The sequence below is a fragment of the Ochlerotatus camptorhynchus genome, unplaced genomic scaffold (assembly GCF_037179485.1).
Source record: "Ochlerotatus camptorhynchus isolate MF236.1 unplaced genomic scaffold, CSIRO-AGI_Acam_v1.1 ptg000268l, whole genome shotgun sequence".
NCBI lineage: Eukaryota > Metazoa > Arthropoda > Insecta > Diptera > Culicidae > Ochlerotatus > Ochlerotatus camptorhynchus.
Genome location: NW_027040758.1, coordinates 2,187,848 through 2,215,829, shown reverse-complemented (window position 1 = coordinate 2,215,829; position 27,982 = coordinate 2,187,848). Strand labels below are relative to the sequence as shown.

The 27,982-nt window shown below is 43.7% G+C and overlaps 1 pseudogene; it reads right to left on the bottom strand.

The window, feature by feature from the left end:
- Positions 1-21: 21 nt before the first annotated feature.
- On the bottom strand, positions 22-27,494 carry LOC135705555 (uncharacterized; annotated as a pseudogene).
- Positions 27,495-27,982: the final 488 nt, after the last annotated feature.

Sequence of the window (27,982 nt, the reverse complement as noted above, 5' to 3'; positions counted from 1 at the left end):
GCCTCCCCTCAAAGATTGCAATCACTTGTGACGTCTCGATCTAACCGCTCCCCCCAAGATCAAGTCTTCTTGTCCACGGCACTTGTAAAAGTCATCGGTCCGAAAGGGAACATTGCTGTCGCTAGGCATAACGCTTCGCAACCAAATCTCATGCCCGAGCGATTCCGTCGTTTTCTGCGGAAAACACCAACAAATGCGGAACTATTTGGCGTTGGCGCTGAAAGGAAATCGGTCACTTATACCACGGTGGCTACAGTATCCTCACGGTTCAACAGTTTCCGGGCAGCTTTGGAGTTTCTCGTTCTTCCTAGAGTGACAACCGATCTTCCAACATTATCGGTGGACATCGCGAATTGGGGAATTCCAGATCACATTCAAGCTGGCTGATCCAACATTCGCAACATCTAATCCAGTTGACATGGTTATTGGCTGCGAGATATTTTTTGATATTCTGCGGCGAGGTCACATGCGGATTGATGAGAACAAGCCTCTTATCCAGAATTCGGTTTTTGGGTGGTTAGTTTCGGGTGCGTACCAGGGCACAAGCATTACAAACCAAATGGTTAGCTACGTCATCACAACGGAGAGTCTCGAACAGTAAATTGCAAGATTTTAGGAATTGGAATCCTGTAGGTCTGACAGCATCTGGTCAGTTGAAGAGTGGTTATGCGAGGAAATCTTCGTCCCCACCACGCATAGAAATTCCACTGGTCGATATGTTGTGACGCTCCCGAAACATGCAGAGCTTGTTGGAAATCTTGGCGATTCCCGTTCTATCGCAACTCGGCGTGTTTTTGCTATGGAAAGGAAACTTGAAAGGGATCTCGACTTGAAACATGAATATTCTACATTCATGGATGAATACATCCGTTTAGGCCACATGGAGTTGGCCGACGCTACTGATGAAGTCCCGGGTGAACACTTCTATCTACCCATTATGCAGTAATTAAGCCTGATAGTACGACCACAATGCTAAGGGTTGTATTTGATGGCTCGTGCAAATCCACCTCAGATTTCTCCTTGAACGACATTCTCTTGAAAGGACCAACGGTTCAAGACGATATGGTCTGCTTATTGTTTCGTTTTCGCATAAAACGAATTGTAATCAAGGCGGATGTGGCGAAAATGTTCCGCCAGATGCTTGTAGCTGAAATCGATCGACGTTACCTGAAAGTTGTTTGGCGTAAATCTCCAACTTGAACCCCTTCAAACCTATCAGCTCACCACGGTGACATACGGGACCACCACTGCACCACCGTACCTTGCTACATGCTGTTTGCAACAGCTTTCGGTCGATGAAGAAGCAAACTTTCCAGCTGCTGCACCAATAGTAAGGAAATGGTTTTATGTGGATGATCTGATGAGTGGTTTCGACACTCTCCAAGAAGCAATTACGGCCACCAAACAACTACAGCTAATGATGGAATCAGCAGGTCTCACACTTCGGAAATGGTCATCAAATTCAAGAGAGCTTATGTGTGAGATTCCCACAGAGCTTTGGGAAACAAAGCAGATTCTGGACCTGGACCAATCATCTCCTATACAAGCTTTGGGATTACTTTGGGAGCCTTCGTCCGATGAATTCCTCTTCAAAATTCCCAAATTTGTCGATAATGATAAGTTTACCAAACGCATAGTGCTGTCTCAGACAGCTAGTCTGTTTGACCCATTAGGACTGGCAGGCCCTGTGATCGTTATAGCAAAGCTGTTCATTCAAGGCCTGTGGGAACGAAAACTAGATTGGGACGAGCAACTCCCAACAGATCTTCACGACACCTGGTTCAGTTTCATCAAGAATTTTCCACATCTCCAGAAACTACAAATTCCTCGGTTTGTTTTAACGGACCAGATCACATCTTTGGAGCTTCATGGATTTTCCGATGCTTCACTCCAAGCGTAGGGAGCATGTGTCTATTTTCGGACAGTTTCTGCTTCACGGGCTGTATCGATTCAGCTGATGGCTGTGAAATCTCATGTGGCTCCTTCTGAAAAACGACGTCCATCACTCGCTCGCCTAGAATTATGTGCTGCATTGCTGTTGGCTAACCTTCATAAGAAAGTTCTCGACAGCGTCGAAGTCAATTGCACTGGTTTTTTCTGGTCGGATTCCACGATCGTACTACACTGGCTTGCAGGAGAACCATCGTCATGGAAGATCTTCGTTGCCAACCGAGTCGCTGAAGTGCAACAACTTACTCAAGGTGCATCCTGGAATTATGTCTCAACACATGATAACCCTGCAGACCACATTTCACGCGGCTTAGACGAGGATCTCGTCACGAATCAATTGTGGTGGCAGGCTCCAGATTGGCTGCGGAAACCTATGCAAAGCTGGCCAGAATCATCAACGTCTTGGAGAAGCCGTCCTGTTCTTCGCGAGCATTTGGAATCGCGTGAATGACCAGTAGTTTCCCACGTCATCGTGCATCAAGATTGTTCGTTTGAGGCAACATTTGAAGGCTACGAGTCATTCTACAGGGTTTTGAGAGTTCTTGGACTCTGCAATCGTTTCATCACTAATTGTAAACGCACGTCATCGTAGTCAGTAGCAGAGCTGAGATCAACTGAGAGGCAAGTTATTCGTCAAATACAACTTGTATCCTTTTCGGAAGAGTTTCGGCAACTGTCCCAAGGCGTGCAAATCACCAAGCGCTCTCTTTGCGTCTACTAAATCCATTCATACGAACGAACGACCAAATCATTCGAGTTGGTGGTCGACTTAGAAATGCGACGATCCCTTACAGCCGAAAACATCCTATGCTTCTGCCGAAGAATCATTTCCTGTCCGCAGGAAGTTCTGGCCAGTGGATGGACGAAATAAGGCACGATATGTAACACACACATGCATCACCTGTTTCCGATATCGGCCATCCGTCGCTGAGCAAATTATGGGAGACCTACCAGCAGTACGTGTCAACCAGGAACGAGTTTTTCGCAACGTTGGGATTGATTATTGTGGTCCCTTGCATTTTTGTATGTATGTCAACAAAAGCAGCACACATTGAACTGGTTACCAATCTGACAACCGAAGCCTTTATTGGAGCTCTAAAGCGATTCTGGGCTAGACGTGGGTATCCAAGCAACATATATTGTGATAATGCCACGATGGCACAACAATTCAACACTCAGCAACACAAATCATCGGTAGCAGAGGTATCATCTCGACTGGGGATCCAATTTCACTTCATTCCCGCACGTTCTCCATCGTGCGGAGGATTATGAGAAGCATGCGTTAAGTTAACGAAGGAGATACTACAGAAAGGAACCATGGATGTCCTGCTTACCCATGAAGAACTGCTCACCACTTTAGCTCAAGTTGAAGCGTGTTTAACCTCGCGCCTCCTCACTCCACTCTCCTCTGATCCTCAAGATCTAGAACCTTTGACCTCTGGCCATTTCATTATCGGTGGGCCCATTGGCCCAGGCCTTCCCAGAACCTGATCTCCAAAATATTCCTTGCATTCGCCTGTCACGGCGAATGGCAGCGAATGCAATGTGTATTCCAAGAATTTTGGTCCAGATGGCACAAAGAATATCTCCCAACCCTTCAAAAACGCTACAAATGGCCTGGCAGTAAACCAAATCTTGATGTTGGTGATATGGTACTGCTCCAAGATGACAACCAACCACCGTTCAAATGGTCGATTCCCGACCATTCCCGGTGCAGATGGCAACGTTCGATTAGCAGAAGTACTAGTCGAAAACAACACAACTTATCGCCGCAGCATTCACAAGCTCTGTCCGCTTCCAAAGGACTCCTCCTCTGGCACTGCTCCTCCGTCCCTGAGCTCTGAACCAATTGAAACCTCACAAACAAACTCTTCCTCCGCCGTCACGCCTCTGGCGCCCAAGACCTCTTTCGTTGCAGTTCCGATGACTCCAACGACTGGCAACACAATAGCGGCAGTCGCTACGAGGGAAAGGTGAACCGTTCCAGAAATTAAGATGACTACAACGACTGGCAGACGTTCGAGCGCAGCGCTGAAATCAAAAGAAGAAAATGAAATGTATAATTATTCACAACATCACACACTCATTTTACTAACCAATCTTACCTACCTAGAACCTAGAAATTCACCACACCTACACTATCAACCAGTAGAGATAAGAAATGTACTTTGAGATAAGCGATGAGAGAAATATAAAGGAGTTGAAAACGTACAGTTGGAGAGTGCACACTAGACTGATGCAAAATTTGACTTTTTCGCTTCACAGTGCTTAAATGGTTTCAAATCGGGTCCTGATTAGCCTCCCAATGTTACAACTCATTTGGTTAGAAACAGACTTCGCACAAGCCATTTGAAGTTTACATGTAAATTATTATGGGAATTCTCAACTTTTTGTTCATTGCCTTCTAGTCTTTTTCCATATTGAGCTGCGAAACAGCTCGATAGCAATTATTAAAGAAAATTTTCTCAGCTACAACTTTGCTGAAGATCGTTTCTATGTAAAACGAGACAGGAAAAAGTTATTAATTATTTAAGAGATTGGTAAACTTATGACATGATCAAGCAGCTGCTCTGTAGGCAACACTGTATTTTGCAGTGTGACATAGTAGCCATGATTTTTGTGTCCTATTCAACGCCCCAGAAACACCAATGTTGCCTGCTGAGCAGTTGATTGAGCATGATCGTAAGACATCAGCGCATTGAACCATTGATAACTTTCGATCCTTGCATTAAATCAAAAAGTGGTCTTGGGCAAAGTTGTAGCTGGGAAAATTTCCTACAAGTACAGTTGAAAGTTTGTGAAGCAGACCGATATGGTGAATTATTAGATAGACATGAACAAATATCTTGGTTTTACCATAGTAATTCCCATACAAACTTCAAATGGTTTGTGCCATCTCAGTTTTTCACCAAAGGGGTTCAAATTTTGAGAGGTTAGTCAGGATCCGATTTGGAATCGCTTAAGTATTGTTGAGCGAAAAAGTCAAATTTTGCATCAGTCTAGTGCACACGCATCTCTGTTCGCGTCAGTGAGTCCGATACTTTTATCACGTCGGTAGATTGCATGCTGATCGAGGATAGCTTCACCGGTCTGAATTCGGTCCATCTCCACCCTTGGGACTCCGGACAATTGGTGAACGGAGACACGCCAAGCGAGCATTGGGCTCGTACAAATTTCATGTTTGCTGAAAATGAGTTAAAATAAATATTTTGCCTTGTTGCAAGGCTGCAAGCCCTATTATATGTTATTCAGAATATGACCATAAAATATAAGCCGGCGCCGGTGGTGTAGTGGTAAGCGTGACTGCTTTCTTACACCCCAACGGGTCTGGGTTCAATCCCAGCCGAGGTCGGTGGGATTTTTCTGAGGCATAAAAATCTCTGGTCACGTCTTCCTTCGGAAGGGAAGTAAAGCCGTTGGTCCCGGCCCAGGTGTGTTGTTGTGAATGGGTGCGATATCCTACGCAGGTGTGGAAGCTGCCTTCCTGCACATTCGGTTGCCGTCAATGGATGGCAATCGATGTCCGTGGGTGATTGGCACTAGATTGCGGAACAGAGACCGACATTAAATAAAGGAAAATAACTACCCAGATCACATGTTTCCAAGTGATATTAAACAACATTACAAGGCTTGTAGTAGAAGCAAGACGAGACATTGAGCAACAAATTTGATAAGTTTGACAATGTTTTGTAATAGAACTTATACCCGTCCAGACTATGGCTTATATCATGTAATATAGGCTGTCTTGCAATGAGAACTCATATGTACATCTAGTTTTCACTGGAAATCCTATGTATGAGTGCTCATTGCAAGACAGCCTATATTCCATGATATAAGCCATAGTATGTACGGGGTATTACCTGAATAATTCACTATTATTGAATATGTACAGCAACAATTTCGGTATACTCACGCTCTAGAATGCAAATTATTTCGGTTGAAATGGAGAATTAACGCTTTCTTGCTCTAAATTAATTTTTTGTTGACTTGCCATCTTCGCGAGTAATGTTTGGCATGTGCGTTTTTGACATTTGCTTCCAAAAGCAAAACTAATCTAATTTAATGGATGAAAACAGTGGGGCCAATTCAAATGATAATCATTTTGATTTAAAGGTGTTATACAGTACATATTTTTCAACGACAAATCACTTTGTTTCAAAACGCAAAACACTTGAAAATCAATGATAAATCACCTCGATTCGAAGTGCCGCATGACAGACTGAGTCAAGTGCAAGAGCATTTGGATTAGGTGTGACCACTTTTTACCGTGTAGAGTGGAGATAGTGGAACAAATAAATAATTTCATGGCAATTTGCAATAAATGTAAATAATGAAATATTTTGCCAATTTGAGAGCAAAACAAAATTTTCGAAAAGCAATTAGTGCCACTTTCGGAATTCCTACAATCTCCGGAAAGAAAACAAATGGATAAATTTAAACATCAGTCTTACGACTCTGACTCCCGGATCAATCCACGCAAAAAAAAAGCACCTGACCGAAGAAAAGGCACAGTTTCCACGATGCACACCGAATGCAAAGAAGATTAATGAATTCCTTGCTTGGGATTCGGTTTGCGCTGAATTCGGGGTCAAAACCGAAAATTTATTAATGTCACTCATTAATACCTGCGACGACGACGACGACGACGAGGTAGGAGCGCAAATTTTGACAGCTGTCGGATGATGGCCAGCAATGAACAGACTTCCAAAAAACGGATCGCCACTTTGAACGGGCATCAGTGAAGACGAATAAATGCAAATCCCGAGCTGCATTACGAATCGCAGTGCTACCAGAATGGGCTTATTCTGGGCAGGATCTACATGGCTCTGAAAACTGGCAACACTGAGACACCGTTCAATTTTGATTGCAGTTTTCCTCCGGTATTTTTTAACGTTTAGCCCCTCGGACGATCAGCCGCCAGGGGCAACGCGCGAAGGTCACTCAACGCTAAAGTGTGTAATTAATAATTTTGTTGTGGCAAGTGTAGATGTTGCGCTACTCGGTTCCCGAGAGAAATCTTCATCTCTACCCAAACAGCAGAAGTCAATTAATTTGCATTCCACCTGTCTTCTGCGACGGGAGACATCCAAAGAGAAGAATGCCGCCGCTGGGAATCGAGGCCAGCTTTTACGAATTCATCGTTCTTTTTTTCTGTCGTTTTAGGATCTGCTGAGCTGACGTTATCACATAAGAGGTCTTTCAGGGCAACGACGTTTTGTCATCTTCGGAGCGGCGTAATTCTAGGGCACCCGAAGTTACTCGATTATTACGAACTAATAAATTCAGTTCACGAACAAAGCGGCCGGGGAAGGAAATTGTCCGCTCTCCGGATGCATATTATTCAAATCTTTCCTTGGCAGAAAGGCGAACAGAACAGACCGGGAGAAAAAAAATGATAATTGAATGCCGTGCCGTACCCGTCGTGAACGGCCACGTGAGGCTAATAAAATTTCCAGGATATATTCGATTGAGGTCAGAAGCTATAAAACGAAATTTGATTATTAATATTCCTTCTGCACGGGGTCGTGCTATCTATAAATCGCTGCTGCTGCTGATGCTCATTTTCCAGAGCATTTTCTTTGTGATAATTCCGCACCACAATTTTCCATCAGTTGAGAGCACTGATTATGCAATGCCATCTCTGGAAAAGCATAAAACTATATCAAAGAAACGGAGCACCAGGGACTGGTCAAGCGAACAAACGGCCGGTTCAACGAAGGCGGGCATAGAATCACGTTCAGGCTAGCTTGGAGCAGCGGTGCGGCCTCCGTCGTCTGTCTGTCAAAGCAGATTATCGAGGAAAATTAAATCCAATTAATTAGAGAAATAATAATTAAATTAGACGCTAATTAGATAACTGGTTGAGTGGGAAAGGTTCGCTCACAGTTTACTATGAAATATTGGTTTGTCTCGTAGCTGTGATCGTGATAGGTGTGTCGGTGCTTGGCTGTGGCGGGGAATATTTATTTTCGTGTTGATTGTATTTTAATTGGATTCGATCAGTTGCAGAAGCAATGACTTGACGGGTTTAATAGAAAAATGGGACTCTCATTTCGTGAGGATTTTTCGGAGTGACATTCACTTGAAACATAATAAAGACCCCCCAAGTTAGTCAGCGTGAACCACGTGATCTAGGGCTCGGATTATGTGAAAATTGTAGAAAAATTTAGCATTCTCCAGTTGAGTTGAACGACAGTTGAAGTAATCTGTAACTGAGTGAACGTTCTAGTCTCGCATTCTCCACACCTATAAAGGCTCCTACCTCTCTAAGTGCTGTTCCATCAATTCCTTCGATAAGACTTTCAATGGCGACAAAACTGTTGTAACTGGTACAAGTTCCTTGCGAGCCTCTCATTCACACACACACACAATGAGTTGGAATGGAGAGTTTAATGCAAATTGGTTTGGCACATGCGACCTTGAGCTTCTGCTGCTGCCGTTACATGGTCGTCTTCATCGTCCTATCTCGAACCGCCACCATCCACTACTTATGTGCAGAAGTAGCCATTAACTAATGAAATGGCCCAAGAGGAAAATCTTCGCCAGCAGCCAGCGCGACTAACGACCCAAACGACGACGACGACGTCCGCATATGGTTTCCCATTTATGGAATTGGGCTGTTGGAAGAAACTGCGCGACCAGAAATGGATGGAATTTTTACAACACGACACCACCGGTCGGTCGGTCCCATCACATGGGAAGGTGGCGAAAAGAATTAAATTGAAATTTGTTTCCTCGCCAGCTCCAGCTACCTATTGGATTGGATTCTTTCCTCTCTGCTCCGACAGAAACGGCAACCACGGGAGGAATGCAAAATTGGCTTATCGGGAATCTAGCACGAAACAGAAGGGAGAGTAGGCTGCATGGCATGCATGCGGGGGATGCTGCCGGATGACTGGCTCTGTGGTCGCACTTTATGGTTCGACAGGGAGCAAACCCAACGTGCCTGGATTTGGAGGATGATCTTCCCGGGCTCAATTTGTTCGCGAAACCTGGCCAACGTGAAATTGTTAAATGAGCAAATGAAATAATGGCACGAAGTTGTCGAGGCACGGAAGATCGGATCTATGGTGCTGGTACCGAAGAGCGGTGTAATGGACGGTGGTAAATTAGCCGTGGAAGAAGATTGGGGATTGTTGGGGAGTCGCTGGAGTTCTTAAAACCGAGAATTTCAAATGTAACTTTTGAAAGAATATCTACTGTAATTCTACAAAAAATATTAATAATTTCCGCCAGCCTATGGCTGAAAGTTTAGTCAATCACTTTCAATTTCCAAGCTATTTTATTGGAAAAAATATTAATTTTCTTGCCTTTGTTTACATCCTCTCAACACCGCCCACAAATTGGCACCTTTTGACGTAGGATTATGTCTTTCGGCAACATATTGTACATACAATTTAAAAAAAACAAAATCGCCTGCGTTACGAAAAGTGGTCAGGTTTTGACCACTTATAACTCTGTCAATAGCGGATGGATTTTAATTCTAAACAAACCAATCGATTAGAAATTTTTCTACAAATCTGCTAAAATAAACACTTTATCAATTTTTAATAGGTCACTATTAAAAATTACACAAATGTCCAACTGTTGCAATGGTGATCATAATTATCACCGATTGCCTTCAAAAAGATATCAGTGGTGGTAGATAAAAATTCTCGCAATGACCGATTACTACATGACCTTGTCAATTAAGTAGAAACACTTCCAATTAAGGTAAGGTTTTCTCGGGGGCGCTAGAAAAACAGCAAAAGACCTCGAATTTATATAATTGATCGCGAATATCTCGCGATTGGAAATTTTAGCAAGAAATTTCTTCAGTCAATTTTGGTTTTTTTTTTTTATCAGTAGAATAAACTAAAAATTCCGTTCGTTTTTTGCACGAAAATGCGTAATTTTATCATCAGAAAATGAGGCGTTTCCGTGATGGAAAAAAGTGGTTTCCCCAACACAGTCACCGAATATTCACGTAATCCTTCGTCAAATCTACGGTCGTGTCTTGGATACAACCACTTACTTTTCCTCCACACATTTTTAGACCCAGCGCGGCAAGCAAATTATTCCGGATAATACGATAGTACGCTTAACTACACGTTAACTCGTGGTCAAATTCCTCCAGTGACAAATCGTAAAAAAACACCGCTTTCACCTCCAACATTCTATAAGTTGATTCCATCTCAATTGCAATAACAGCAATATTGCAATACTAAAACTTAACTGCGTAGCTAATTTTCCGAGCTAACCAAGTTTACAATGGAGACCTAGAATACTCAACCTTTACTATTCTTGCATTAACTCAAGGGCGCTCAAAGTATTGATTTTTGTTCGAGCGTGCCAACATCCAGTAGTCAGTGGGAGCTGAATTTACATTAGGCCCTAGATCATCGAAATATCCCTTTATTTTAGTTATTTTTGCTCATCTTGCAACATACAACATCAAGCATTGATCAACCACATGTTCACAACTCTATTTAAAAGTTGAAATGAACAACCATCCCCAAACTATAGCGAGTAATTTAGTTGTTTGAAACTAGCGAAGTCAGTCATACGATTTAATAAGTTTTAGGGCGTAAGAAATATTTCCCTCTATTAGACTAAAATTTCCTGAGATTCCCTGATATTCAAGGTCCAAACATGAATTCCCTGGTATTCATTGATTTTACAAGGTTTTCAGATAGTTGACACCCTGAATATTAGACTGATACAAAATTTGAATTTTTCGCTACACAGTTCCAAATCGGGTACTGATTAGCAAATTTTGAACTCATTTAGCAAGAAACTGACTTGGCAGAAACCATTTGAAGTTTATATAGAAATCCATATTGCTCTTCTTTAAAAAAGCGATAACTATGCTTTTAGGAAATTTTCTTTACTACAACTTTGTGTGGAGATAACGGTTTGATAAAATGAAAGGAACAAAAGTTATTGATGATTAAAGTCACCGGTGTTTTATGATTATGCTGAGCTGCAACATTGGTGTTTCTGGCGTGTAGAATAGAGCACACACTTTCAAAATTTTAGAGACAGATGCTGCGTCATCCTTATCGACGACGGGGGCAACGTTGAACAGCAGCGATAGAGAAAACAAACACACACATACGCATGACCGAACCCACAGCGAAGCGGAAAGTATGCACCAAACCATAGTAACCGATGCGAACGGACCTTCGGACGGATGTCATTTTCAATGAAAGATCTCACGCGATATTTACAGAAATTCTTCTGTCACTATCATCGGATGAGAAAACGATGATACCTAGAGATTTTCTTCCAAATCTCATCAAATTTTTTGTCATGACAGAACGTGACAGTGTTGTGATTATCGTAATTACTAGCTCATTTATTGCTATTAAAGTTACTTGTACCGAGATAATCTCAATAATATAATCACTCTACCGATTACATACCGTTGCTTGCTTAAATTCATCTAAATTAGTTAGAAATTTTGATATCAAACCCGCATAAGAATTATTCTCATGAGTGCTTGATCATTGAAAAAGGACCTGTTTTTCATTGTTACATGACGGCCGTGATGTTTACCAGCTCTGGTCTCGTGTTGCATGTATTATGATTGATTTCACAAGTAACATTGCAAGTTTTATCGAGGTTTTTAAGCACTCTACAAGTCTAAATCATGGTCTACAGAACCCGCACAAAACCCAAATTTTTACTTGGGTTAGATCTTTATCTTTGCACGATCTATTTCTTCTATCTCTTTTTAAATTTTACATTATAACAATTAATAAGTTGTCTAGTTGTCTAATGAGTGATTAATTATTCGATAATTAGTGATGAGTTGTACTGTTTCCGGTTGCCTCAATGGCACAATAGGAATATCTACAAAAATCTTGCTTTAAAGCGTCCGACAAAAACAGGTTTGAGATATGTAACATTAGAGCACAGACAAACAGACATAACAAATTGAATATTTCGCACTGTAAAACATCGTCGCTAAAACATTACCGCCATCTGTTGATTATACTGTGGTGGGTAGTACCATAGAGGTAACTCTAAGACCACTGGGTCCCGAAGAAAATCATTATTATTTTTGGCTCACTCAGTACCAGAACAACGGTCCCAAGCAGTCCCAAGCTATTTCACTCACCCCTGCATGTTCTGCATGAATCCACACACCCCTGATGTTATCTGTCAAACTTTCATAGCGTATCAAAACAAACATAGTGTAGTAATAGAATTTCAACTAGAATAGGGTACGTTAATCGTTTGCTTGGGACCAATAGGCTACTTAAGTGGTGAGCCAATTTAAAATCGTTAGTTTCGTATTGATTGTTGGTAGTACGCTGAACAGATGGCGGTAGTGTGTAAACGTCAAACTCAAAGGAATTAACTATGCGCGCTGCAGGTGGCAGTACTACCAACTAAGATACTTTTAAATTGACCGTTAAATGCATGTTCGATGAACAACTTGCGAGTGTTATGTCTGCTTGTCTGTGATTAGAGCATGTCCCATTAAATTAAAATATACCCATTATTGTAATAGTTTAAAAGATAGGAGCTAGAACTAGAAATTGTTATAATATTTAAAATAAACTCGCCTATTTGAGCGCCGTCCGCTACCAAAACTGCTCGAGTAGACAACTACCACCCCTTCTCAAGGGTTGGCAAAAGTGTGTGGGAAGGAAGTTCAGTCCTCCCATTGCGAGCGAGGGAGAAGATAAATAGGCGCTCGATCGCTTGATGGGTCTCTTTTGTGGAAAACCTTCTGGATAGTACGGACGCGCGGAATAAAGTCAAGTGTTAAAAAAAGGAAAGACGGATTTTTGCCTTCGCGTGTGTGACGCCTAGTGTGGCGAGTGAAACGGGCTGTTAACCTGGCCAGAAGAAGCTAAACCCAGTATCGGTAGTGCGTAATTCTAGTGTTCGGACGAAGTATCCCGAAACCTGCAAGTGGCGTGCGTATTAATTACCGCCGAGCTGGTCCCCAATCCCCGCCAATAGATACAGGCGTTCTCGACTGCATGGGATTGGTAGTTCGCGAGTGTCCGTCGGTTGTGTGGTAGCCGAAGGAGTGAAGAATTGCCTCCTTCGTGATCCTAGTGTTGGTCCGAGAAACCAGACCAGAATCTGCCCTTTAGAACGGTCCACAATAGTGCGCGAGTGGATGAAATTTTGACCCTACGTCCGAAAAGTGCGCCGACCAAAAAATATTAACCACGTGTGCTCACAGGATTCCTACGAGAATCCCTGCAGAAAGTGCCCCGACGCCTGCGACGACGCAGAGAACAACGAGCGACGGTGCGGGCTTAACGTAACCTCTCAATCGACAGAGTAGGCAGCCCCTGAGGGAAAAGGTAAGTTGCATGCTACCTTCATAATGTTATAGATATGATCATCAAAAAGGGATTCGATTGATAAACATAAGCTTTTCTAATAATTATTAGATCTTTCGCGTCTTGGATAACAATTTTACCAAAATGATGGAATGACCCATGGTGTATGATAATCATGTTATGGAAAGTGATTTTATTAACAACGATAATCACGCACAAGGGTAAGTGATGTATATTGTAAGTTGCGGCTTACCTGCCAGCCTATAGCTGGCCCGATTTACCCCGGCGGGGCGGCTACGAGCAGAGTACTTCCCCTAAAGAAGTTCGGATTTGGATGGATTGATGAACAAAAAGAGAAAGAAATTTGAAATTTAAGACGTCTATTGATAATCTAACCTTCTCTTTCTCCTCGCTGATTCTCGGTGACACACGGTGGGGCCCTTTGACGATAGCGGCGGCGGTTGCGGCTTGTTCACGTCGGCTCCAGACACGGTCTGTGCCGAGCGTCTCCTACTTCACTTTAGCTGCGTAGCAGCGGTCCTTGGCGTTTAGCGGAGGAGATGAGCAAGGCTCCTTTATCGGAACCCCCCCCCCCCCCCCCGGCGACGATGGTGACGAATCACCGGACCAACTACTCGCCGTAGATGGTCCCGGTAGTCACCGCAGTGCACTACCCAGGCGAACGCAATGAGGACGGTGGGTGTTCGGGGATCCTTGGGGCTAAGATGGCAGCCCCATCACGGCGGATAGGAGACCTTAGGCCAACCACCTACTGTCTCTGAAACCTTTACAATTGTTACAGAAACCAACAGAGAAAGACATCGAACTGATATAACGGCAACGACTTTTAGCGTAAAACAACGGACACGAATTGGATCATGGAATGTATTAACGTTAGCCCAGCAGGGTAAACTGGCACAACTCGCCAACGAGGCGCGACGCATGAAGCAAGAAATCCTGGGACTGAGTGAAGTTCGTTGGCCAAACTTTGGAGAACACAAACTGCCGTCGGGACAGGTACTACTATAATCTGGTATTCGAGGTGAAAACGCTCCCCGCCATCGTGGAGTTGGTCTCCTACTTAGCGTCCAGGCAAGTGCTGCGCTCATCAAGTGGGAGCCTGTTAATGAGAGGATAATCGTTGCCAGATTTAGAACACGGGTTCGTAACCTTACCATAATTCAATGTTATACGCCAACCGATGCTACCGAGCTACAGGACAAGGAGAATTTTTACAGTCAACTGAATGCCGTCGCTCCGACAACACGGACTATGAGCGTGTCATGGGACGCCATGGTCTCGGCGAAATGAGCGAGAACGGTGAGCTGTTTGCAGAATTTTGTGGCAATAACGACATGGTGATCGGGGGCTCGCTCTTCCCCCATCGGCCAGTGCACAAAGTCACATGGGTTTCCCGTGATGGACATACCGAGAATCAGATCGACCACATCTGCATCAGCCGAAAATGGAGACGGAGCCTTCTTGATGTCCGGAATAAACGCAGCGCTGACATCGCGTCTGACCATCACCTTCTAATCGGTGAAATCCGCCTACGCATGGCGCGGATTCAGCGACGGGAGGAGAGACTCGGGCGGCGGTTCAAGACACGCCGACTTGAAGATCCAGCGGTAAAAAGGTATTTTGTTCATGAACTTGAGACTCGAGCTGCGGACGTTCCAGAAGGTGGCAGCGTAGAAGAACAATGGACGGCCATCAAGAATGGCCTTATAGAAACAAGCGAGAACAACTTGGGTGAGCTGCGCACCCAGAGGAAAGAGTGGATCACAGATGAAACCTGGCGGAAGATTGAGGAGCGTAGAGAAGCAAAAGCCGCGATAGAGCGGGCGAGAACCAGAGGAGCCAAGAACGAAGCCCGTCAACGGTACTCGGCTCTAGAGAAGGAAGTCAAGCGAGCGTGGGTAAACTCCCTGGCCGACGAAGGGGCTGAAAGCCGCAAACACTGGCGATATACGCCTCCTCTACGATATCTCACGACGCCTGAGTGGAGCAAGGATGAACCTGAAGATGCCAGTGAAGGACACAACTGGACAATTGCTTACCGACCCCACTGACCAGCTGAAACGCTGGTTTGAGCACTTCGAACAACTTCTTCAAGTTTCGACGGCCAACCAGCCATCAACATCTCGGCATGATCCGCCTAGGGTGCGGCGCATCACTCGCGTCAATTCCGAGGCCCGAGATTGAAGCAACTATCCGAAGCATGAAATCCAACAATGCTCCAGGGGTCGATCGCATATCAGCAGAGATGCTCAAAGCTGACCCCATGCTATCCGCACAAATGTTGCATCAACTATTCTGTAATATCTGGGACACCGCGACTTTTCCGGCCGACTGGATGCAGGCCATCTTAGTGAAGGTCCCAAAGAAGGGGGATCTGACTGTGTGCGACAATTGGCGAGGCATCATGTTACTGTGTATTGTTCTCAAAGTTCTGTGCAAAGTTATCCTGAATCGGATACAGGAGAAGATCGACGCGACTCTCCGACGGCAGCAGGCAGGATTCCGTGCCGGAAGATCTTGTGTGGACCATATTGTCACGCTCCGCATCATCCTGGAGCAGGTCAATGAATTCCAAGAGTCCCTTTATTTGGTATTCATTGACTACGAAAAAGCTTTCGACCGTCTCAATCACGAGAATCTGTAGGGCACCCTGAGACGCAAGGGAGTCCCGGATAAAATCGTCAACCTCATCGAAGCGCAGTATGAGGGTTTCACGTGCAGAGTTCTGCATAACGGAGCCTTGTCCGACCCTATACGGGTAGTCGCTGGTGTGAGACAAGGATGTATACTATCACCGCTACTGTTTCTCATCGTAATCGACGAGATCATGGTAGGTGCAATTGACCGCCTATCACCATGGAGCATCTCAACGACTTCGATTTGGCTGATGATGTTGCTCTACTAGCACAACGGCGCTCTGATATGCAGAGTAAGCTCAATGACCTAGCCGAACGCTCCTCTGCGGGTCTCACCATAAACGTCAACAAGACCAAATCGTTGGATATCAACACGGGCAACCCTTCCAACTTTACGGTAGCGGGGCAAGCAGTGGAGAAGGTCGAAAGTTTTCAATATCTTGGCAGCCAAATAGCGTCGGACGGCGGGACGAAGAGCGACATAGGTGCACGAATCAAGAAGGCTAGGGCTGCCTTCCGCATCAAAATCCGAATTTTCAACTCGAACGTGAAATCTGTGTTGTTATACGCCAGCGAGACGTGGTGTGTACCAGCGGAGAACACTCAAAAGCTGCAGGTCTTTATCAACCGATGTCTGCGGTATATAATTCGTGCCTGGTGGCCTCACAACTGGATCTCGAATGCCGAGCTCCATCGTCGATGTCATCAGCAGCCGATAGCAAAAGAAATTCGAGAGCGAAAGTGGAGGCGGGTCGGCCACACACTTCGACGGGGCGGAAACGAAATCTGCAAGCAAGCGCTGGATTGGAATCCGGCAGGACATTGCATCAGAGGCAGACCCAGGGGCTCATGGCGGCGAAGCCTCAATAAGGAAATTAAGCAAGTCGATAGGAATCTGACCTGGGCCCAGGTCATGACAAAAGCGAGCAGCCGCCCAGGATGGAAGTCAGTACTTCAGAGCCTAACATTATCAAGGGATTGTGGATTTGACATAGCAATAGTTTTTTTTTATGAATTTAAAAGAATTTTTAAGTAACAATGAATTGTACAACTTTACAACAGATTGCCGGCTTTTTAACGTACCAATTGTGATACCATTTTGAATGGAAGAAAAATAAACAAGGTGATACAAATTGAAAAATGTTAATAGATGAAATCAACACACTTATATCAATAGAAAAAATAGCAATAAATTTGCAAGTTGTGTTTTGTGAAAAAAAATTGTGTTCCTCAATGAGGAATATAGTTTTATCTGATATCGTTAAAGAAATCTTTTTTTTTTTTTTTTTTTTTTTTTTATTTAAGAGATTTTTAGCCTTAGGCTAGTTCATCTCTACGTTAAAGAAATCGATTTTTTCGTTTTATAGGGGAAAGAGCTCTACTGTTGGCCTATGGATCCAAAGATTGGGTCCTGCTTCGTCCAGGGTTGACCAGGCCCTACGTTGTGAATTTGTTCCGTGGTCCGGCGAAGAAGAGTATTCCAACCGTCGAAATACTGAGGCAAATCCAAAGTGAAAATGAAACTCACAATTCGCTGGTCTCCGAGAGGCAACGTGCCTCTGTGGAGTCTAAATGGTATAGGGTAGATGAGCCAGTTTTGACACTAGTTAGTGAGCATATTTAGTTTTCAAATTTTATAAAATCGAAACGCACTAGTTGTGCAGCAAGTGATACAATTAAATTGAAATTTAAACGATTCTGAATAATAAAAAAGATCTAGAATGGGTTTAATTTGTACCGAAAACGTAAAAAAAATAGATTATAAACTTCTAGCTTCAGTACCAGTTTTGACAGCACATGGTCCTTTATTGGCCGTAAGCATGTTTCAGTTTTTGGCCGCATAAACAGTATAAACAGATTTTGATTACCAATTGATTTACAGATAAGTTCCTCTTTTATGCCATTTGATGTATCAATTTGATTGTTGGTTCTGGTTGTTGATGATAGAGTCTCGGTATGATTGTTATCGCCTATATCGTAAAACTGCTCTTGGACGCTATTTCCTTGGATATATTAAATAGATTTCATATTAGTTTTGAATACATAATTATTGAATTTAAAGCACTCTCGACTTCTCCAACAAAATCATTGTTGAGCAAATTCTTTGAATGTAAGGATCCACCAGAGTCTATAGGATAAAAATCAAGTGAAAATTTAAGTAAACAATGTTTTATAATAAATTAATAATTTTCAAATTTGAATGTTATTGTGAGTAGTTTCACATATCTCATTCTCAATCGCCGTTATTTCGGTATGAGAAACACAATAGTAATCCTGCGACTGTCTTGTTATTTCGTATCTTGCTGAACGATTTACCAATCCGAAGCTTTCTTCTGGCGTGAAGTTGCTGGTTGCATCAATATACGGTTGTACGAACTTGAGAAAAAAGAATCGAATGATACGTTCCTCTCGAGTAAGATTAGATACATCGCCTTGTATCTTTTGCATTGTCTGACAACCAATCATGTCAACTGCTTGAATGATGTCATCTACAGGAACGGGGAAATGCTTAGACGATGATGGTGATGTTGATTGCGGAGGAATAGCTTGTAGCACTCTTGGCAGATCCATAGTGTCCAGCGTTGGTGGATTTGGCTCTGTTGCATCCATAAGGCCGTGGCAATCGAGACAGGTAGTATCTATATCCACATCATGAGCAGCTGTATCGATGGTCTCTGCTACTTCCACTACAGCATTTCGAGTAATATACTTTGTCCGGATTGAAAAGATGCAACCCACAAACGCGGAAGCCGTTAATAATGCTCTGTGGCTTGATTCCATCTTCTACAGCCTTAGCCAACGCTTTGCCAAAATGTGGCAACGTGAATACTTCACCATAGTGTGCCAACCACCATTCCTCCACAACCTGCCTCCATTTATCTTTAAGTGGCTTAAAAACCGGCAACATCGCACGGTTGCGTAATGTGGGTAGTATTTGGATACAATGCAATTAATATAATACCCAATGATTGGCATAAATCCACCACTTCCAGGGCCTTATGGGAAATGTGACCGTCCACAAAAAATATCACTGGGAACTGTACATTTTATTTGACAAGAAAAGGATGAAAGTCTTTTCTTATCTACTTGGCAAAGTTATGAGCAGTCATCCAACCACGTTCGCTTACCCCAATAAGCCAGTCAGGAGAAAATCCTTCAGCGACCTCTTTGTGTACTCGCTGTCCAGGTAAAATTATCTACGGAGTCACAACTGCACCTGCCGCGCTAAAGGAGAACATTGCAGTAACATTTTGTTTTCCTGCAGCCTGGTCCACTTCGTAAACGTTTCTAGATCCTTTTCGAGCGATCACTTCTCTCGTTTTTGGGTGGAGGTAAAACGACGTATCATTACCGTTCCATACCCTAGAAAAGCATCTAGCAGTATCTCTGAGACATCGTTCTTCTCTATCCAATCCTTTGTCATAGTAAACCATCCTCGGATGTCACCTTCACTTACACGGGCACTGGCAGTTTTTATAGATTCCGGTGTGCGCAAAGAAAACCCAGGATTTCTGCGCATGAACGATTTGAACCATTTTCGCCCTAAGACCATAATTTGATGTCACTTTGTAACTCATTACCCAGGATGACCTGTTGCTTACCTGGTTGACCATCCTTGAAAGGTGTTTTCCGAGAGTCTTGCACAATGAATTCGTTCACTTTGAATTTTAAAGTTGCTTATGAGACCGGAAACCCCCTTTCCTGCATATTGGTTAACCACTGAATGATTTTCTTCTCTTCTGAATCCGTCAGTACCGATCGTGGTCCCCGGGTGATTTGATTCTTCCACTTGCCGATCATCCTATACTTTTTACATGCTGTGTGGCGGGACATTCCATTTTATTCGTTGGATCAAAACTGTATTGACTCTTCTACGCACTTTTCACTCCTGGGTTTCTCAGCCGTCTTTCCCATTTCACTAAAAAAAATTCATATTCGTACACTGGTCAAGTTATGAAACAATGTTTCTCCTTACCTTGAAATACGATCCAATCCAAGTTGAAGTAGGAATTCCGAACCGAAGAACTATTAGCAAGAACCAACAATAAACGCTGTCAAAGGCTCGCTACCACACTAGTGCCAATCAGCGCACACTATGATCTGATTGTCCAGTTTTTGGCCGTAGTTAAAAAGTATAAAATAAAGCGAAATATCGACTTCTTTTGCTTTCAAGTTTAAAACTTCAATAGTTTGCTCAACAATTACATGATAAATCAAATTATTTGCTCCATATTTCCATTGTTACACACTAAATCAAAGTGACTGACTTTTAGCCAAATGGTTAACGAATTGTATCATATGACGGAGTCATTACATACTTCAAACAAGTCCCATCGCTTCAATTTGAATTGTAAAACATTGCAACTTTTGCCTACAGCTCAAGTATGTATTGCTCTTTGAAATTATAATCATTCAAAGATCTATATTTGTGTAGCATCGTATAATTTTAATGATTTATCCACTAATTACTGGATCAAACTGGCTCACTTTCCCTACTGTGTTTTGTTTTAGGAATCTGCTTTTAGGAATATTTGCTGTAGAAGATTTTCCCTTCATTTGACATTTAGCTATATGACAAAAGACGCAAACAAAAACACTTCAAAAATGGTAAGCTGCAACAGGCCCATCGATCTTATTTTTTCTTGGAACAATGCGTCATCTGGACAATGCTATTGAAAAAAATTGCACAAAATGCATTCCTTGGAAATTTATGAATCGGCTCAATATAAGAGACATTAACCCTATTGTTTGCAACGTAAGTAAATGAGATGCCACATTTGAGCTTAGTCCCCCTCTCCATACACGCTATTTTAAAACTACCCAAATTTGGGTAGAATCCACCCAGATCCGTCAAAACTGAACCTACCCAAAAATGGGTAAACTGTGTTGGGAGTGAAAAGTTGACAAATGGACAACGTCGATCGGATTGATGTCAATGTTGTTCATTTGTCAACTTGTCACTCCCAACACAGTTTACCCATTTTTGGGTAAGTTCAGTTTTGACGGATCTGGGTGGATTCTACCCAAATTTGGGTAGTTTTGAAATAGCGTGTATGTCACAAATTCCGGAGTGATTTGAGATTTGGGCGTAATTGCTTTTGTAAACAAACACGTCAATTACTAATTTCTCTTGTCTCTCAATCTCACAAACAAACTATACCAAATGATAGAGGAATCATTCCTCTACCTCATAGTGTTATTACTTTTCGAGATTGAGCTTTTATTCGCGAGAAATCGGTGATTGACGTGTTTGTTTACAAATACAATTACGCCCAAATCTCAAATCACTCCGGAATTGTCACGTTTCTTCGAACCTCATCGCCCCCCTAAATGCATAATTTATGGATGGCACCTAAACCATGCCCGGTTGAGCGCAAATTTTGCACAGGGTCTTTTTTCGAGGTAAATCAAATTTTGTACGTGGTCGGTTTTTGGAAATTCAAGAAGACCATTTTCAGTGGCACCCAACTGTACATACCATGTTTGCATTAGTATTATTGTGTGGCAATTACAGTCATACCCCAACCCGAAAAAATTCTAGATCGGCACCGGGAATCCCGATATCCGCCGCCCCCATCCAGCATGGTCCTGCTTAGAAGCTGCGCCTTTACCGACTGAGCCCCTAAAACAAAAACAACTACAGATTCAAAGGATCAGGGAGCACATCAGCGTTCCAAAGATACAATTACAGAGCCTCCAATATAAATCATGCCTAAGTAGCCAAATCACACAATCTATTCAAACACTATCCATCACCCGAACCGCCGCACCAACCGTTCGCCTCAAAACCCATAAATATCGAATATTGCCCCTCAATCTGCCAAATCTGACACGTGCTGACATATACAACAACGATATGTGTTCATTACCTGGCCTGGCACACACGGCGTACGGTGCTGCTCAAAGAAGAAATTACTTTGTATCGCGACCACATCGCCTTCGTTTCTCCACTCGCTGATGTTGGCTTCAAATTCCCATACCGTTCAATGACGACGCCTCATGGCTGCACTTGAGATCCCCGTTCGATGCAGTGTGCCCACCATCCACATGAAGACAGGGCAAAGGCGCCAATTTCCGTGCGGAGGTGCGAAGAGTCGGTCCAAAACAAAGTCACCGATAATTTATGTACCAATTGTCAAAGGTGTGGCGTGTTTGGGTTTAAACGTGGTACTTTATGGTCGGTGGAGGGTCGTTGGGGGAGGGACGTCAATTGTTGGTCGTCGTCCCCACTCTTCTTCACTCTCTCTCTCTCTCTCACTCTCTACAGGGGGGCAATTTTCTTGATGGGGACCGATCAAGTTTCATACGCCTTGTGATTCGAGAAACATAGAGTTCATATGTCAAATTTTGGGGCCGCAATTCTTTCCCTCTAACTTCTAGGAACTCGGCAAGACGATCCGTTCCATGTCCCATGAGGCAGGGGGTCCATGGACGGAGGTGTTCACCCACGATGGTTAAACGATATCGCTGTCAATTTTTCATTCGTTTCGCTTTTGTTTCTGGAAAAGCAGCAAAAATACGGTCGGTTGCTTGACATTTACCCGTAAATTGAGAAATTATACGAAAAATGGCGGTCATAAACCCTATACGCGGGACTGTGTGCGCCCTCGGTGACTCACGACTTTTGGACGATCCGTTGGGGGTCCCGAAAGTCGCACACACACTCCCGGCATGAGACCGTAATTAACGTTATGTGCTTTCACGCACGCCAAATGAGCGTCACGACTGTTTTCCTGCGGAATTGGCCCCCAGATCGGCCACCAAAAGAATAACAATAATAACTACAATAAACATTAAACGCAACGAAAAAAAAATACACACCGAGAATGATAAATCTCTGCTCCCCACGGTAGTAAGACACGCATCAGAGCCTCCGCATATTCTGAAGAAAGTAAGAAAGTTTGTGCAGCCGAAAGAACCTCGAGCTGGAAGAAAATAAAAAGGCCGTAAAATTTGTCCACCAACGATTTGTGCTTTCTCGGTGGAAAAGAGAAATGATGGTTTATGCTCTCCGTTCGACATAATTCATGATAAAAACCAATAAAATTATCATTCCCCTTCCTCATAACTCACAACGAACGCATACGGACGCAAGTTTGGTGTTTTTTTTTCCAGGCCCCCTCTGGTTCCCCTCCGTTCGAACGAAATACCGAACGCCTTACGGGGACTGGGGTGGAGGGGTCAAATATCAAGAAACCACCAACCCATCATAATCCCGTGTTTTGGTTCCGCTTTATCCATAACCGAACCGATGATGATGATGAACCTAACAGAGAAGTAAGGAAGGGGGAGAGGAAGGCAAAACAAACGTATCGAATTACGCATGGCTATGAGTGCGTACGTTTGTGTCGTAAGCATGGTACACGGGTTTCTTATGCTTGTTGTGATTCGGCTAATTATGGGATTAGGTATAAAGCAGGAACCATTGGTGATTGGTTTTAGCGACTTTGAATTTAGACAATCGATTTTTCTGACAAAGGAGTAAGATTCGGTTGTTGATATTTAGCAAAAAATCGAAAAACTTCAATCGACACATGTTTTAAAAACGTGATCTGTGATTTCTATATGGGGGTACACTATGTGAAAACCGAAAATGGAACATGTAACGAAATTATGAAAGATTTTGAACGTTGATTACTCAGCTGTCCCTGGACCAATTTCAATTATTTTATCATCAATTGATCAGAAATATTTCCATGCATCGATATCAATGCATTCAGCTGTTGATAAATGTCAAGCATTATCTAAAAGCGTCGAAATTACTAACAAATCCTCCAATTACGTACATGTATATGCTGCTTCCCCAACACTGTCATCAGAGAGTTGTTAGTAGACGAAACAAGTCGAAGTGGCATTCGCCTCCGATCTTCAGGTGTGTGGAAATAGGAAGGATGCAAATATCGCCATATTCGCGCCCAACGACCACACAAAATGCTCTCCGGAGTTGTAATCTTGTAACCAAACTTGGAAGCAGGAGTGCAAGTGATTTTGATCGATTCTCTTCATCGACTTTCTGTTTCGTTAATAGCTCGATGACAAACACATTGATTGATACGTTTGTTGTTCTGGATGATATCGAAGAGCATAGCAGAAATAGTGCGAAATAGGCTAGTGAAGCCATGGTCATCAAAAGAGGAAATCGATGAAGAGAATTTACTTTTACCCCTATGCTTCTAAGCCCCTTAATTCAATCGTCGTCATAGCAATGAAAACTACTGTGTTACCTGACTTATAACGAATATACGTTGTATACGAGTACCCCGAATACAACGTATGACTCGTCTAATTTTGTATAGCATTTGCAAGGTAAAATTAGACGAACAATACGTTGTATTTGGGGTACTCGTATACAACGTATATTCGTTTTAAGTCAGGTAACACAGTAGCACACACTTGCTGGTTGCAATTGTGCTGTTCGTAATTGTTGTGGGTAAGTTTCCAACTCCAGTGAGCAAACCGATATTTGTTGTGCGGTAAGCTTTAAGCTAAAATAAACAATTTATTAGATCTTTTCTCTTCAATATTCCTCGCAAACTTACAATTTTGGTGACCTTAGGAAATGTTAGGATCCTATCACGCCTTCACGGGTATTAATTTGGGAATTTACTGTACTGCATATAGGCATATTTAGGTTATGTAACAGCGATAATAATTTCATTTACTTACGATCTAATTATGATTATAAGTAGCTTTAATATGTTTAATAGTTGCGTTGAAGTTCTAACCCATGTAGTAGATGTCCTAAATTAAAGCATAAATCAGCGTAAGAATTCGGTTTCTACCGATTCCAAAGGAATACACATGTTACCTGGTGTAAACAATTCCCGTGATAGCACATATTAGCATTAATCACTAGCATGGGTTTCGTTCTAATTAATTTACGTAACTGTATTTACTCTAGGTAAGTTAGTTTAAGTTTTAGGATAATCAACTAGACTAACGTTAGACACTTTTACTGTAGGAATATTAAATTTTTATAGAACTCAATAAATCACTGAACATCTACGATCGATTTCTGAATACCGTATTGTTCCAATGATGTTTACGTTTTTCTCCTTTGTCCCGTCGTTGCCAGAAGATCGTCCGACAGGCCATTGTAGATCGGTCTGTCTCTGCCGGCCACAGTTGAGTTGCGACGGGGGGTCTCGACGTTACATTCCCCCACCCGTAAACTCTGGTGTTGCTGCTGGTCCACTCAATCAGGTTTACAATTTTCCGAAACGTCGAGAACCGCCAGCTTTACAGCTGGTCGTCGCAGTACTCCAGATGCTGTCCGGACTAAGGCCTGACGGATCCGTCCATCCCTTCCAGGTATAACTTCTTCCACTCGTCCTCGAATCCACTGGTCCCTCGCCGTTCCACTCACTACCAACACCAAATCGCCGACTGCTATGTCCCGAACCTCTTCGAACCATTTTCCTCTTCGCGTTATCACTGGCAGATACTCCTTCACCCATCTTGACCAGAACTCGTTGGTGATGGCCTGTGCTAGCTTCCAACTGCTACGCAGGACCGCCGGGCTATTAATAGGTTCGTCTGGCCGGATCTTGTCTCCATTGGAAGATCCCAGAAGAAAGTGGTTAGGCGTTAGAGCTTTTTGGTCTGCCGATTCGAGTGGGATGTAGGTGAGCGGTCGCGCGTTGATCATCGCTTCAGCTTCTACGAGAATCGTTTCCAGAACTTCATCACTTGATCTGCGAGGGGCGTCAGCTATGGCTCCAATTGCCACTTTCACTGATCGAACTAGACGCTCCCACGCTCCACCCATATGTGGAGCCGCTGGTGGAATGAATCTCCATTGAGTATTCGCAGTCGTGAACGTGATAGCTAGAGTATTGTTCCTTGCCTGAACTTCTTCCCTTTGCAGCTCTTTGCTAGCGCCTTGAAAACATGTTCCATTGTCCGAGTAGAACTCAGCAGGGGAACCACGACGTGCGATGAAACGGCGCACTGCCATGATGCACGACTCTGTCGATAAACTGTGCACGACCTCCAAGTGCACGGCACGAATAGTGAGACAGGTAAATAGGGCTACCCATCTTTTCACCTGACTTCTACCTACTTTCACCAATACAGGTCCGAAGTAATCCAATCCGACGTAGGTGAATGGTCGGACGAACGGTTGTAACCTGGGTTTCGGAAGCGGTGACATTGCGGGAGGACTGGGCATGGCTTTTCTCAGTCGACAAATCATGCAGGTCTTCGACACCTTCGCGATCAGTGCACGAAGCTTGGCGATTTCGAAACGTTGACGCATTTCGTTGGTTACGGTCTCTCGGTTGGCGTGGTGAAAACGGCGGTGGTACCAGTCTGTAAGAAGAAACGTAATTACGTGTTGCCTGGGAAGGATGGCGGGGTACTTAGCTTCGGTCGGTGCAAAGGATGCGGCACCGATTCGACCACGCATCCGAAGTATTCCACGCTCGTCGAGATATGGCCAGTTCTTGTAGATCGAACTTGAATTGGCAACACGGTCGTGTCGCGCTTCGGGAGACCCTTGTGACCCAGAAAGAGTGGTGATTTCTTCTGGAAAGGCTTCAGCTTGGGCTACCTTCCATAGTGCTTCTTCTGAACGTTTTAATTCGTGCTGATCGAAGACGCCCAGTTCCAGCTTGGAACCACATCTTTTACGGCGCAGGTTGTTGATGAATCGGAACACGAAAGCCATTGTTCGCTGTAGCTTTGTCCACCGGCTGAATCTGGATACGTCAATTAACTGAGGAGCTGTGTAATGAGTGTGACTTGATCGAAGTTCTTCTTTAGTTGGGCTGGTCTGGGGTGGTTGAGGCCAGCATTCCTCAGGTTGGTGAAGAAACACCGGACCACAAAACCATGGATTAGTTGGTAGGAAGTTGGGGCCATTCTTCCACTTGGTAGCGAGGTCGGCAGTGTTCATTTCAGAGGGGACCCATCGCCACTCGCGTGCGTCAGTTGCTGTGAGAATTTCACCGATGCGAACGGCCACGAATTTGTTGTAACGACGGTGGTCTGATCGAATCCAGGCTAGTACTGTACTGGAGTCACTCCAGAGAACTCGTCGACTTATGGAATAGTTGTGATAACCTTGGATAGCCTCAAGAAGGTTGATTCCAAGGACTGCAGCCTTCAATTCTAGACGAGGGATTGAAAGAACCTTGAGAGGTGCACCTTTCGTCTTTGCGCTTATGAAGGCCACCTGTATGCTGGATTGAGATGGAAGCCGGTAGTACGCTACGCAAGCGTAGGCAGAATCACTGGCATCGACGAATACATGAAGCTCTAGCTGATCGAAATTGTCCGGAAATGGCGTTTGAAAGTAGCACCGTGGAATTCGCAAGGTGTCCAGCTGGGGAAAATAACCAATCCACTGTCGCCAACGATCGTACAGTTCCTCGTTCACCGCTTCATCCCAATCGATTCCTGTTGCCCAGATGTTCTGCATCAACACCTTTCCATGCACTAGGAAGTACGATACAAAACCCATTGGATCAAATAAACTCATGACGACTTTCAGTACTTCGCGTTTTGTTGGGATGTGGGCTTCGTCGAGGATTGTTTGCAAGTCATTGCGCATTGCAAAGGTATAGGTGAAGACGTCTTCTTTGGGAATCCACCTCATGCCGAGCACGGATTCGGTTGTTTCCGCCGTACAAGAGAGAGATCCTTCGAGACTTCTGCATCCGCTACTCCGATTCCCCTCAGCACTTCTTCTTCATTGGATAGGAAATTTCGTATTTCTAATCCACCTTTTGAATGGACAAGCTTCACTTCGTTTACCACTTCGACCGCTTCGTGGATCGACCTGAAGCTGTCCAAGTAGTCGTCCACGTAGTGATGGTCCTTGATGGCGGATACTGCTGAGCGAATTCTTCAGCGTTCAAGTTCTTCACGAACTGTGCTGAAGCTGGAGAACAAGTGGACCCAAACATAGTAACGTCGATGACGTAGATTTGCAATGGCTGACCAGGGCTGTTGCGGAATACAAACATCTGCACTTTGCGATCCTTAGATTGTAGCTTGATTTGCAGAAACATCTCCCTGATATCTCCGGATGCAGCAACGGGAAATAAACGAAACCCACTCAAGACTTTAGGCAGGGAAGTGAGG